This window comes from Octopus bimaculoides, chromosome 1 (genome assembly GCF_001194135.2).
Source record: "Octopus bimaculoides isolate UCB-OBI-ISO-001 chromosome 1, ASM119413v2, whole genome shotgun sequence".
In the NCBI taxonomy this organism is placed as follows: domain Eukaryota; kingdom Metazoa; phylum Mollusca; class Cephalopoda; order Octopoda; family Octopodidae; genus Octopus; species Octopus bimaculoides.
Genome location: NC_068981.1, coordinates 150,844,134 through 150,860,118, shown reverse-complemented (window position 1 = coordinate 150,860,118; position 15,985 = coordinate 150,844,134). Strand labels below are relative to the sequence as shown.

The 15,985-nt window shown below is 35.6% G+C and overlaps 1 protein-coding gene across 11 annotated transcripts in view; it reads left to right on the top strand.

Annotated features, from left to right (window-relative positions):
- LOC106879466 (uncharacterized) overlaps positions 1-15,985 on the top strand; it is a 268,985-nt gene that overhangs the window by 3,259 nt on the left and 249,741 nt on the right. The window contains exon 1 of one of the 11 annotated variants that reach the window (XM_052971398.1): positions 487-506. The exons of the other annotated variants lie outside the window; for them this stretch is intronic. The gene's annotated coding sequence lies outside the window, so the exon portion shown is untranslated. Of the gene's footprint in view, positions 1-486; positions 507-15,985 lie in introns of those variants that run through there. 11 annotated transcript variants of the gene reach the window in all.

Sequence of the window (15,985 nt, the reverse complement as noted above, 5' to 3'; positions counted from 1 at the left end):
ATATATATATATATATATATATATATATATATATATATATACACCCCTACATATACACCTGTATGTATATACACATACATATATATATGTAAATGTAATATATGTATAAACACACATTCGTGTGTGTGTGTGTGGGTGTACGCGTGTGTACTCGCACACACTTATGTACACATTAATATGCAGTTATGGATAACTTTCACGTTAGCTTTCGTTAACTTGTGCCCAGGTGGGGAAGATTCCTGATTAATACCAAGAACTTCCTCGCCACATATGTTTCCATATTTCTACGAGATGTGGTCGGTTGAACGAGCTGATGTAAGGTTTACGAATAAAACAAAGCATTTCGACTCCTGAATGCGATTACTTGACATAACTTATTTTGTGTATTTTATCTTTTTGTTTCAAAATTGAGAAATCCATCACTTTCTTCCTATTTTCCACTCTAAGGGTTTTCTATTGAAAATAAATATCTACGAAACACATGAAATAAAGGAACTGATTCCCGTGTGAGTATTTTGCTTATTCTAACTTAGTCACTGATTGTTGATATGGTACAACATAATTTACAGGACAATAGTGGTGATGGCGAAAGTCATGAGATAAAATCGTCGGCTGCACGTGAGTTCAAATCACGCTGATGAAAGAGAGAGAGAGGGGGTGGTTAAAAGTGACTGATCAATTTCTAGTTAAGTTTGTAGCCATCACAGCCAAGCCGGTACTTGTGTACTCCCTTCAGGTGAATATGATAAAAATATAATGTGAAAACCATCTCGTAAAGATACACAGAAAATCTTATTTCCCCTTTTAAATCTGATGTCCTAGAAATAATTGTTAATTTTATTACGGGGTCAATAAAATGAGTAGCAGTTGAGCACTGGAGTAGATGTGGTCGATTAACCCCATTTCCTAACAAATTGCTGGCTTTGTGCCCAGTAGATCGACGGGATGTAAGCATGGGATGAGATTTTGTAATGTCTATCCCTTCTTAATGGGGAAGAAAATGAGCACAGTCTTAAATCCCTTTATTTTCATATTTTATTTATTTCCTTTTTTTAGTATTCATCCGCTTGGAATTACAATTCCAAATGAATTTTGTTTTGTTTTTTTCACAAAAATATTTCAATTTTCATTCCCCAACTCCATGCTTCCTTCATTCACGATGAGGTATATCTAGCTCTGTCAAATCTCCGCTAAGTATCGGTCAAAAGACCTTGTAATATTTTAAGGTCAAGCTGGTGGTTTGGCAGAAACGTCAATGTCGAGAAAAGTGCTTTGTACTATTTGTACCGGCTCTTCACGTTCTGAGTTAAAGCCCAGTAGTGGTCTACTTTGCCGTTCATCCTTTCGGCGTCGATAATAAAAAATATGTCAATTACTAAATTCAATGATATCGACTTAACTCCGTACACTCAGAAACCAATTCTGAGTTAAGGTCCTTACGTTTTGGGTTTTACATCCCGCCAAGTTCAACCTTTACCTTTTACATTTCCAGGATCGATAAAATAACGCACCAGAAAGTTTATTGAGATCAATATAATCGATTATACTCTTCTTCAAAATATTTGGCATTGAGTCATTGCGAATATTTATTCACTTTTAGAGTTCACATCCCGCCCATGTCAACTTTGTTTTTCATTCTTTTGTGCTTGTTAAAACAAGTTCTTGTTAAATTATTGGTGTATGCACCCCACTTCACATTCCAATTTATGTCACACCATGGCTACATTAAAAGTCATTGTTAGATCGGAAACCATTATTTTTCTTCTTGAAATTGGCATTTTAAAAATATTTTGTACCTGTCGTCCCGGCTGGTGTCCATTTGCAGTTGATCCAAGGGAATCACTAAGCTAGTCAAGCATACTAAAAGTAACGATCAGGTTTCTATCAAATTACATCCCACTGTCAAAGAAAAAACAAACAGACGAGACGTTAAATTAATGTAGTTCAAGGTTTACGACGTCTGAACGAAAACGAAGGATGATCAAACTTGATTTGGAATACCTTAAATCATAGGCTGATCTGAACAATAGTGACTGAAAGTAATTCTCCCCCCCCCCTCTCTTTCAAGGTGGGTGTCTGTACCTCTCGTATCCGAACGTTTCCTTGGTAATATTTGACACGATGTAAGTAGGGTACCAATGATATTTTCCTCAGTCTTTGCCCTTTCAAAGGTTAAAATCAGATGAAACAGAAAATTATCCTTGAAAACATTCTTTAAATCAGCAGATTAAAAAAAAAAAAAAAGGGTTAACGAATTTGTGATTCAGGAAAGGATTCACAAAAGTTTTGATTTCTCCTCCCCTCGTCTTCATTTTCGTGTGTCATTTGCAATTGGTATGCTTCTCTACATAATCTAATCTTACCACTTAAAAACCATCTAATCTCCTCAATGAAGGAGCTTCAACATTGTTGTTTGGTCTACTAGAAGTAGGAGCCCAAACTCCCTTAAAGCACAATACCTGTTCTTTATGAAGAGAGGACATTTGAATAAGGTTGTCCTGAATTATATGTCTGAAAAAGAGAAGAAAGACAAATGAGTCATATTTGGAACGTCTTGTCTGCACAATCGGGACAGATATTATGATTAAAAACAACCTCTATATTAATGAATCTTTGAAAGTAGTGTAAAAGATGATGTTAGTATCAATTAGTTATTTTTTTATATATAGTGACTGTTTATTGACTTTTTTTTTGTCGATTCCACTTCCATACAGATTCCTTTCAAGCCACACTTTTCGAGAATTTGATTATTTTCTTTTCAAATACATTCACACATTCTATGGTGTGTTTGCCTGTGTATTTACACATATCAGTATACACACACCACACACAAACGTCTACTTACATACATGCGCTTACATACATATATGCATACATACATACACACATACATACATACATATATACACACATACATACATACATACAAAGACACGCACACATACATATTGTTAGATATTCACCCTTTGGCGCTCAAATCCTTATTGAGTTATGAGGTGTGTTTTAGGCATTTTAAACCTAGCATGGCCGATCCTTCAAACTCGAGGATCGGCCATGGTTTCTTCCGATAAGAAAGAAAACAAGTCGTCCCTTGTACTGGTACTTTATTTATCGGTCCCGCTCAAACATTCACACATTCATTCACTCAAGATAAGAGAGGCATTACTTATGACCTTTGTAACTCGCGCCGCGCCAGGAGTGGAAAAAAAGCAGCCGATCGTAATATTGTTGATGTTCAGCTGGAACATTCGTAGCTAGGTGTGTGGCAGTTGGAAATTTCCAGAGATTTAAAAAAAAAATTTAATTTAGAAAGGAAGAATTGGATAAATCACATCAGTATATGAATTGAATGCGTGCACAGTTTAATTCGTCACTCGGTTTAACACCACGGTCTCGTCTTTGGGTGTCCTTGTTGGTTGGAAGTCCACTCTTTTGCAATAATCTTCTGTGAGAGCATTGTAGTAATACTGTTTCCTATATGACTCGTGGTTTCCTTTTTCCTGTCTTCCTCCTCTGTACCAATCTCAAGTGTGGTTGCAAAGGTCATGAGTGGTGCTTTGAGTAAACCACACGCGCACACATACGCACGGATGCATGTGTACGTATGTATATTCATGTGTGTATGTGTGTGTGTGTGTATGTATGTATATATATATATATATATATATGTATGTATGTATATATGTGTATGCTTGTGCATATATATATATATATTTGTGTGTGTGTGTGTGTATATATATATATATATATATATATATATATATATGTATGTGTATATATAGGTATGTGTATGTATGTATGTGTATATATAGGTATGTGTATGTATGTATGTGTATATATAGGTATGTGTATATATGTATGTGTATATATGTATGTGTGTATATATAGGTATGTGTATATATGTATGTGTGTATATATAGGTATGTGTATATATAGGTATGTGTATATATGTATATATATATATATAGGTATGTGTATATATGTATATATATATAGGTATGTGTAGATTTATATATATATATATATAGGTATGTGTAGATTTATGTGTATATATATATAGGTATATGTATGTGTGTGTATATATATATATATATGTGTGTAAAATCAAAATAAGCAACAGGATATCCAGAGGTATGTATATAATATATATATATATATATATATATATATATATACACATACACATGTATATACATTATGTCCGCGTGCGCGCACATACAGCTATATGTAAATTATGTATGTATATATATATATATATATATATATATATATATATGTACACACACACACCATGTACACGTAAACCGGCACGTTTAAGTTACTGACTAGATGTTTCTTCAGTCATGTGGACGGGTATTCTATTTTCTGTTTAAGCAGGTGAACATGATGTGTGCATGTGTCTGTATTAAGCTTGTATTCTCATACCTACTTGTCTGTATGTCAACTTTTTCTAGTTTATCATCTTCGTCCGTTATGTATCTCCATCAGCCCCCGCAGCGACACTAATAATTTTTCTGTATTCCCCTACTTACTCCCCTAATATTACTATACCTACCATCATCATACTATTCTCGTACAAATATCTGATGATGTCATCGTCTTTCTCTTCCTCTTCCTCACTCTTCTCTCTCTCTCTCTCTCTCTCACACACACTCTCTCATACCCTTTCTGTCCTCTTTGTAATGAAACGAAGGCGGACGTCTTATATGTTGCTGGTTGTGTGTCTATGGAAACCTAACCAATTCTTTTCTGACATTCATCTTTGCTGTATTTTTCTTGTTAGCCTGACACATTCTCTGATAATAATTACCTCTATTTACTTTCTTTCTCACCTTTTCACTTCTCACTCTTCTTCACTTTATTTTATTCTTGTTTCCTTTTCTTTCCTCTAACCACTCTTTTCACTAGATGTATAAATGATTTTTCTCTCTTTCTCTTTACCGATATTCTTTCTTAATTGTTTCCTTTTTTTTCCTCGTCCACTTCTCCGTTTCCCTCTCTGCCCTCTGTATTTCCTTCCTTCTATTCTCTCCTCCCCACTTATTCCAATTAATCCTTTCTTTTATTCTTTCCCTAATCTGACTCCTGCCCAATTGTGTCTCATTTTATACATCCATCTCGAATTCCCCCTCTGCCTTTCTTATAACGAAGAGGCTTCTAAATTGTCGTTCGTCATTCTAGAAATAACAACCTAATTCTCTTATATATATCCTATCGTCTTAACAAAAATAGACAAGGTGGTCATGTAAGGAATAACATTGATCACGAGTTTATGCAGAGCAAACCTGGTGCTAAACAACAATTTGCTCCTGTTCTCAGTTTCTCCTACTCGTAGAGCTCTATATTGTCTGACCTTTTCTGATTTCCTTTCCTCTTACCTTCCCGATTCTCATGCCTCACCACCCTTCATTCATTTCTAAATACTTACCCACCACTATAGATTAACTTTCTTAAGGTGCTTCTACGTCAATGATGGACAAATTGCGTAGTCTGATGATGATCCATGTCTAATGTTGCTTCCCGTAAAAGATTTTCCATGTCTGCTTTGCGTGTTCACTCGTAGCTAGAAACAGTAGCTAAATTTTCAAATCGTTTTAAAATATGAATGACACATATGTAGTTTTAGGCATACTATGTATGAAAATAGAGCGATATGGGCATAAGTGGAACACCTTTACTAAAGAGGGTGCCTGAAGGGCACGTGCCCCCTCAAGAAAAAAAGTGCACCCTTCTAAATAATGTTATTACACCCGTTTCTCCTGGAATTGTATTCCCTTTTGACCTTGTGCCCTCCCTTCGAAAAATTCCTGGGACCACGCCAGTTCGCTCATACACAGCTGTGCTTGACCAGGGTAGACTTGGTGGGATAGACCAGAACAATCATTTTTTTTGTTCCAGCTAACAAGAGAGCTTCATCATGGTTGTTTGACCTGCTAGAAATAGCAGTAGATGTTCATCATGTCACACACCCTACTGTCTTAAAATGAATTACATTTTAAATGTAGTCTATACACTATAACAAACAGGACTGTTATAGCACTGTCTTCTGCTCTGTCCCTTTTACTCGTTTTCGGTAATTTATTCGGTACTACTAAAGCAGCACGGTCCCGAACGCGCAGTCGATCCTAACCCTAACTCTATTCCTAACCCTAACCCTAAACACGTATTCATTTGCACACGCGGGTTAGGGATAGGGTTAGGGACAGGGTTAGGGTTAGGATCGACCACTCAAGACTAGCTAGCGCGGACGCGCGACTGCGCGTTCGGTACCGTGCTGCTTTAGTAGTACCGTTTATTCTATAAACCAGTCACTACATTTCATCCTTACTCTCTTTGAGTTCTAATTTCTCAAATTTCTTCGTTTCCTGTTTTCTTTCTTTCCATCTCTCCTCTGTTTTTCTTTTCAACACACCTTGTATTCCTTTTACTTTCTCTTCTTTCCTACTTCAGTCTTTGTGTGTATTGTGGACTAGCTCTTCTAAAGTACCACCACCACCACCACCATTTTGATCATATTAAGCCTAGGTAGGAGCTTCCATGTGGTTGCTGAACCTGCTAGAAATAGTAGCTAAATCTTGTTCTAATCGCTGCTTACAGAAAGGAATACATAAAATATTGTAATCTTAGATATATAGAAAAAGATGAATTGGTCACAGTTGGAATGCCTTCGACGACAGATAAGGCATTTTGCCTGATATCTTACAAATTCTTCCAATCCACTCTCTTGTTCAACCTGCTAGAAACAACAGTTGAATTTCCTTAAAATCACACCCTATTATCAAAAATAAAAGAGAAGACAGACAGGCTGGATGTTATGGTCCTGGATATTGAACCTCAGAATAGAATGTTCATGATTTGAACATCTGTTATCATTTGTCTGCTTGATCGGAGCTGATCTGATGCTAAACAACAGCCTGAAAATATGTAGTGAAAATTTCTTCCTGATTTTTAGTCCATAACTCCAAAGTGCATCTGCTATTCCAGTGCATTTGATGTACCAGTTATTGTTGCTTAACTACATTGGACGAAGTCCTATTACAACTTCCTACTTGTTGAATGAAACCAGTTACCATATGATGCTGGAATTTGTGGATTCTGTAACAATGTTTAGTTTCAATCTTGTTCATTTTCACAAACAGACTTTCTGAATTTACACCAATCTTCCAACTTTCCAACTTCTTTTTTGTAGTTCTTCAGTTCAACAATAGAAACTACATTGTTACTCTATAGAAATTATAGAAATTCCCATAAACAACTAACTCTTTACTCTTTTACTCTTTTACTTGTTTCAGTCATTTGACTGCGGCCATGCTGGAGCACCGCCTTTAGTCGATCAAATCAACCCCAGGACTTATTCTTTGTAAGCCTAGTACTTATTCTACAGGTCTCTTTTTGCCGAACCGCTAAGTTACGGGGACGTAAACACACCAGCATCGGTTGTCAAGCGATGGTGGGCAAACACAGACACACAAACACACACATATATATATATATGTATATATACGATGGGCTTCTTTCAGTTTCTGTCTACCAAATCCACTCACAAGGCTTTGGTCGGCCCGAGGCTGTAGTAAAAGACACTTGCCCAAGGTGCCACGCAGTGGGACTGAACCCGGAACCATGTGGTTGGTAAGCAAGCTACTTACCACACAGCCACTCCTACACTTGTATAGAATTTTTAAAAATTTGCTTAAAGAGGATTGATCTAGAGAAGAATGTTGAAAAAAGAATTTTGTGACAATCAATCTGTCCCAAATCCACCTCAAAGCACACTCTACCTTTTTAATAAAAGGACACATTGGTTAATATGAGCCTATATACAAATATATGCATATGTATTCTCTTTTTTTTTTAAATTTTATTTGTTTGTCATTTGACTGCGGCTATACTGGAGCTCTGCCTTGAAGGGTTTTAGTTGTACAAATTGACCCCTGGATTTATTTTTTAAGCCGAGTACTTATTTTATTGGTCTCTTTTGCCAAACTGGTAAGTTATGGAGATGTAAACACACCAACACCAGTTATCAAATAGGGGACAAATACAGACACACTCACACATAGATACATACATACATGCATACATACATATATATATACATATATATATATATATGTATAATAATATTAGGGACAAAATCCAAAATTACCGGTAAAAACTCAATTAAAGTCAATTTATAAAAAATTAAAATTAAATTGAGCTTTATAGATAAAATATATATAAAATATATAGTTTTAGGGAAAATAACCAAGTTTCAAGAACTCATCGATGAAAATCCACTATCACATATCGATGAGTTCTTGAAACTTGGTTATTTTCCCTACAACTATATATATATGACGGGCTTCTTTTAGTTTCCATTTACCAAATCTACTCACAAGGCTTTGGTCACCGTAAGGCTATAGTAGAAGACACTTGCCCTCAAGGTGTCACACAGTGGGACTGAGCCTGGAACCATGTGGTTGGGAAGCAAGCTTCTTGCAACACACCCATGCCTATGTATGTATGTATTTATATATATATCTATACATATATATATATATATATATATATATACACATAAATATACATATCTATACATATATATATATCTATACATATAAATTTGACATGGGTGATTCTTTCTTGTCTTGGGATTCACGGTCAAACGGCTGGGTGGAATTGCACGAAAAATTACACTCATGTGTAGAATGATCTGGTGGTGATGCTGGGCTTTGTATTTTTTCATAGCTCCCATGGTTACCAAGATAATCTACTATAATAATACTCTTGTATTTATGAATGAGAAAGGAAGGGGTGATGTCATACTTGGTAGTGGGATGATGAAAATTGTATGCTGAGAAAAATAAATCAAACAGTGTTTCAACTCTGTATGAATATATGTGTGTGTATGTAAAAGGTGGGGGTATGTGAATGTGCGTGTGCATGCGCAATGGAAGTGGGATGGTTCTTACCACAAAGCCACACCTGTCTGGAAAAAAAAAAGCATCTCATAGCTGGAATGCTTTTCTGATCATAGGTCTGCTTGACCAGAAAGTGCATAAAGATCACTGTTAAAATTAGCTTCTGTTAACTGGATATTTGGCTCTGTTTTTAGGGCAAGAAAATAGTCTTCTTGTGTGCTAATATTGGATTTTTTCTTAACAAGCCAGCAAAGGAGTATCTATATTTTTGTTTGTCCTGCTAGTATATAGCTGCCAAATCTCTCTGAAATCACGCACTACTGTCTTAAATAAGGAAAGTACACATTTGATAATGTAGTCCTAGATACATCTAGAAGGTCACAACTGAAATGCATTTAATCATTGGTCTGCTCAATCAGAATCAATTAGAGACTAAGCAATAACATTTAGCTCTCTCATATATTGCCATAGCAATCTGTTGAGATACTCAGTGCTTCATATATTTTTCATGCCTTATCAATTTATGGAAGATGGGATGGTGTTAAAGAACTTTGGAGATCAACATGTATTAGATAACCAGATATTTTGGAATTGTTTCATCAGAAGTGTAGAATCTATGGTCCCATTATTTTTATATGCTCACAAACTCAAAGTCAAATTTATCCAATTTGTACTTCACTATGATTATTTCTACCAATACCAATTCTCTGATCTGTATTATTCACTTAGTACTATCTACTTTAACTTGATAATAGCTGCATAATCTTCTGTGAAGTTTCAAGATAATCTCTTGTGTAGTAGCTGGATAATCTGCTGTGTAGCAACTGAATAATCTGCTGTGTAGTAGCTGGATAATCTGCTGTGTAGTTGCTGGATAATCTGCTGTGTAGCAGCTGGATAATCTGCTGTATAGTTGCTGGATAATCTGCTGTGTAGCTGCTGGATAATCTGCTGTGTAGTTGCTGGATAATCTGCTGAGTAGTTGCTGGATAATCTGCTGAGTAGTTGCTGGATAATCTGCTGAGTAGTTGCTGGATAATCTGCTGAGTAGTTGTTGGATAATCTGCTGTGTAGCAGCTGGATAATCTGCTGTGTAGCAGCTGGATAATCTACTGTGTAGTAGCTTGATAATCTTCCATGTAGTAGCTGGATAATTTGCTATGTAGCAGTAGCAGCATAATCTGTTGTGTAGTAACTGCATAACAGCTGTTTAATCTGCAATATAATAGCTGTACATAGTCTACGTAATCTACTCTCTAGTAATCTGTATAATCTGCAGCATAGTATAATAGATATATAACAGCTGTTAAACCTGCTGTGAAGCAGCTGTATAATAACTGTAATCTGCTGTAGAATATCTGAATTATTGATGTATAATAACTGTATAATAGCTCTGTAGTCTGATGTAGCTGTACAATAGCTTTATAGTCTGCTGTATAATACCTATATGAGAGTTCTATAATCTGCTGTATAATAAATGGATGAAAGTTATATAAACTGCTCTCTAATAGCTGTATAGTCTGTTGCCTAATAGCTGTATTATGAGCAGCTGGTGCAAAGGATAATGCCACCAGTGAAGCAGTACCTAGAAGATAATCTTCTTACTGTTGTATAACATGTTAAAAATAGCAGCCAAATCTTCTAATTAGATCCCTCAAGCATCTTAAAGAAAGAAAGGAAGGGATGAAAGATAATGTCTTAGATACACTATGCTTTAAAATTGTTATATTTTGAGCACCTTTTGATCATAATTCTATTGGATCAAATCTGACTGGGGCTAAACAGTAATGAGTCAAATGGACTCTTGACAAGTGGCTTTCAACCATTTTTTTGCCTATGTACCCCTTTTGATTCCTGTTTTACTCTACAGGGTATACATAGCCATTTGCTGCATATATATATATATATATATATATATATATATATATATATATATATATATATATATATATATATATATATAAAATCTTACTTTATTTTTATAATTACATATTAAGAATTGTATAAAAGAAATTAAAATATTGCACATAAATTTTAATAATAAAATTTTATTTGGATCCTGGTTGAAAGCCACTGATTTAGGTGGTAGCTCATCCTGCTACATATAGCAGCTAAATCTCTCATAAATGAGATCCTTTTTTCAACTTAGTAAAGGACAGAGACATCAAATAATGTGGTCTTAGATAAAGTATATCTGAAAAAAAAAATAGCAATAACTTTGACTGGCATGCCTTTGTTCATAGGTCTGATGAATTATGGCTAACATAGGGTTACAAACGACTGTTAGAAACAATAGTCAAATCTTTCCTAGATCATACTCTACAATAACACAAATAATAAATAAAAAGAAAGACGCTTGGATAATGTACCTCTTAAAAATAAAATGGAATAGTCATGGATGGACTGCCTTTGACAATAGAGGCTAAAGAACAACATCCTTGACAATAAAGGCTAAAGAACATAAACAAGAGCAGTTATAATATTCACACGATCACCTCTGTGGTTGCTGAATCTGCTAGAGATGGCAGCCAAAATCCCTCAAAACACTACACTTCTACCTGTTCTCTTTAAGATGGAAATAACACATCAGGTAATGTAATTCTAGATACAGATAAAATGATGACAGGGTGGTCAAGGCTGGATTGCTCTTGTTTATAAGTCTGCTCAGCGAAGGTTGATGTGCGATTAAATGGCAACAAGCTTGTGAAGATGAAAACAGCAATTGCCATTGATAATTAACTTCAAAGAGAGTTTGCATTTCTGCTAGTATTCTAACAATTGATGTAGCTGCTGCTGTTATAATCATCAGGGAATCATTTTCTTGAAAGCTAAACAAGGAACATCAACTTAAAACAGATGTTTCTATGTTATTTCAGCAACTGTTTCCTAAAATTTCAGTAGCATCTTCTATCTTTTTATTCTTACTGTCTAGCATCTCTATGTTCTCTACGTCTACACACACACACACACACACACACACACACACACACATATATATGTGAAATTAGCAAATATTCAATTAATTTAGCAGATGCTAGTCATAGTTTAGTAATTGAGCAAAAAGGATCAGTTCTATGAGACTGTCTTGCAGACTACATCATCATCATTTAACATCTACTTTTCCATACTTGCATGGGTCAGATAGAATTTGCTGAAATGGATTTTTTTGTACAGCTAGATGCCCTTCCTTTCACTGACCCTCACCTGTTTCCAAGTAGGGTAATATTCCGCATGACTTGACATGTTTTCACAATCATTGGAAATGAAGGATACCACTTGCATGATGGTGACATTCATTTGCAACTATTGCATAAAATCAAGACAAGAAGTCAGTAAGACACATACATATATATACAACAGGCTTCTTTCAGTTTCATCATCATCATCATCATCGTTTAACGTTCGCTTTCCATGCTAGCATGGGTTGGACGATTTGACTGAGGACTGGTGAAACCAGATGGCTACACCAGGCTCCAATCTGATTTGGCAGAGTTTCTACAGCTGGATGCCCTTCCTAACGCCAACCACTCCGAGAGTGTAGTGGGTGCTTTTACGTGTCGCCTGCACGAAGGCCAGTCAGGCGGTACTGGCAACGGCCATGCTCAAAATGGTGTATTTTATGTGCCACCCGCACAAGAGCCAGTCCAGACTGCGGAGCTATTATACCAAATCCACTCATGAGGTTTTGGTTGATCTGGGGATATAGTAGCAAACACTTGCTGAAGGTGTCTCACTCATCATCATCATTTTTTTATGTCTGTTTTCCATGCTGGCATGAGTTGGATGGTTTGATGGGGCTGACCAGCCAGGGAGCTGTCCAAATTCCAATTGTCTGTTGTGGAATTGGTTCTACAACTGGATACCCTTTCTAATGCCAACCACTTTACAAAGTGTACTAGGTACTTTTTCCATGCCACTGGCATGGGTGCATTTACATAGTGCCAGCATGAGTGTATCATCAGCCACACTACCTTGCCATCAGCATCACTTCCTTTAGGAAACTGGTACACAAGCTATAAAGGCTTCATGAAGTGGAATAGAAAACTGATTGCAAATATTAAGTGCTTTCCCAGTGAAGACTGTATTTCTCTGTGTACTCTGGACTTGTGATCAGAGACTTCAGTGTAAGAGTAAGATCATTAGAGGAAGGAAGGTATGGAAGCTGAAAAATCCTTCAGTAATATGTAGGATCCAGGAAGTGCTGGTTGATATGTATGACAAGAAGGGTAAGGAGGTAGTTGCTATGAGACTGCCTACTACAATTTACAGGTCAGATGTCTGGTTGGAACAAGGTTCCAATTAGACAGAAGGTGACATGGTGATGGAATGGTATAGTAAAAAGAGATATGAAGCTGAAAGATAGGCCTATAAAGATGTGGATATGTGTGTGTATAAATATTAGTATTTATGTGTGTGTGTATAAATATGTGTATGTATATGTGTGTATATGTGGTTATCTATGTATGTGTGTAGATATGGGTGTGTTTGTATTTATGTATACATAAATCTATATGTATCATATATGTGTGTTTGTGTGTTCAAGCATATATATTTTTATTTTCCTTTGCTGCTAAGTAGCTTATAACATTCAATTTCCAGCAATTATTCTCGAAAGCCTCAAAACCAAATTTTTGTAATGTAAATGTATTTTCTAAAATGGCATCCATATTTTCTGGCTATTTTTAACTTGAGTTTGTTTTTTAATAGATGCTGATGGTAACATTTGTCTCAGATTGTTTCCTATTAGAAATTAAAGAGTTCAAGACACCTTCTGCATTCATCTGAAAAGCAAGAAGTAAATTTTAGTGTTAACATATGACTTTGTCTTATATCCTTTTTAGGGTCGATAAATTAAGTACCACTCAAGCACTGTGATTGATGTCATTTATGTGCCCATCTCTCTCAAAGTTTCCAGCCTTATGCCTATAGTAGAAAGGATTTATTTAACTATTGTACCTGTTTCTCATAGCAATACTATATATATGTTTATCAAAAATATACATGCGACTTCTTATTCATGCTCTTTGTAACCCATGCCGTACATTTTCTGTAGTTATTAATCTTCAGTTGTCAACCACGTACCATTATTTAAATGATTTTTGCCAACCACAATCTTCATATTTTTATTATGCAGCTCTGTTAGGTTTCTTCAGCAGTGTATGAGGCAGAGGTAAGCGGTCTCTGGTGAGTTTTAAATGTAAGATGAAACTAGTTCATTTGATCATCAGTTCAGTCTTCCACTATAGGACCTCATTTATTTACTCAAGTACTATATTAATTTATCTTGTAGATTGGAATGCTCCTAAGAAAGTTGTTTATATACATAAGCTTTTGTATAGCTAAGACTAAATAATGTAATACATCTCCCTCATTTTACTTGTCCCTACTTCATCTCCCAGCCTAGAATCATTGCACACTTTCTCTTCTGTTTTCATTTGGTTTTAGGAACATTTTAGGCTCTGATTCTTGCACATTACAATGTGGTCTTTACTCGTACAAGTGCCCTGAAAAAGGCAACCGGTACACTCTGTAAAGTGATTGGCATTAGGAGAGGAATCCAACCGAAGTAGAAACTATGCCAAAGCAGACATTAATGCTCAATACAGTCCCCCAACCTGTCAGATCCTGTCAAGCCATACAACTCATATCAATATGGAAGCCAAACATTAAACAATGAAGATGATGATGTCCACCTTTTGTCAAAACCATAGTGTGTGATTCTGAAGAAAATTTGACTGCTATTTTTAGCAAATCAAACAGTCATACAGTTTCCTTCATTGTGGAGTTGTTATGGCATTATGACATTGTAGTGTGTTGTGGTTTAACCACAGGTCAGCTATTGGTGAATTAACATATGACCAAAGCTGTTCTGGTTGAGCCAGGAATTATTTTTTTTACAGACATTGTCTGTTTAGAACTCTATTATCGATTAGTTCCTTTCCTTTTCAATACAAAAATGTTGAATTTTAAGTAAAATTCTTAGTTGCTATTTCTAGTAGGACAGGTGACTGAATAGAGGCTTTGGCATTGGTTTGTGTTTGTATTTTAGATGTTGTAATACCTACCATAGCTATTACAGTAAACGCTATGGCAAGTTAGCAAGGAAGCCTTGATGTGGTTGCTAGAACTGCTAAAAGTAGCTACCACATTATATCTGTTTAAAAAAAAAAGGTGGGACACATTGCACAATGCAGTCTGTAAGAGTAAAAAAAAAAATTTCAATGGACTGTCTAAGTGCCTTTAATCATATATCTTTGTTCAGTGTAAACCTAGGGTTAAAGAATAACATCTACTTTAACAGAAACTGCTACTGTAATGAGTTTATGGTGGAACATCAATATGGTTGCTTGACCCGCTGGAAATAGCTGGCAAATTTCCCCCCTAAAATGGTACCTGACTACCTTAAAAAAGACAAATTGGACAATGTAGTCCATATGATATAAAAGAAATTGGATTGCTATGGTTGGAAAGCCTTTGATCACAGGTCTGTTCAATGAAAGATCTAGCAATAAACAAACAACCAACAGTTGCTACAGTTACGAAGGCAACCATTACCACAGTCGCTAGGATATCAGCTATAACAGTTGCTATGATAGCAGTAACATCACTGCTTGCTTCAGTAGCTCTTCAGTAGTTACCATAGCAACAACAATAACAACCACCTCTAGAAATTGTAACTCAAATTAGTAAATAAAATGCTTTGTTAATTACATTTTATAAAATTGAATTTGTAAGAATTAAAAAAAAAAAAACAATGCATGAGACTGTAGTTGTTTGACCTGCTAGAAATATAGAAATAGCAATCAAACCTCCCTTAAATCATGCTTGACAGTCTTAACAATAGGACAACGAATGATTTAATCCTAGATACACAAAAAGATGCTTGATTAAACCTGACTTGGAGCTAAATAACAACAGTTACACACACACACACACACACACACACACACACACACACATACGTGTGTGTGTGTGTGTGTGTGAGAGAGAGAGAGAGAGAACAAGAATTAATGAATGAAATAGTTTATTAAAAGCTATATATATAATCAAAATGCAAACTATTAACTGTTTATTAATATTCCAGT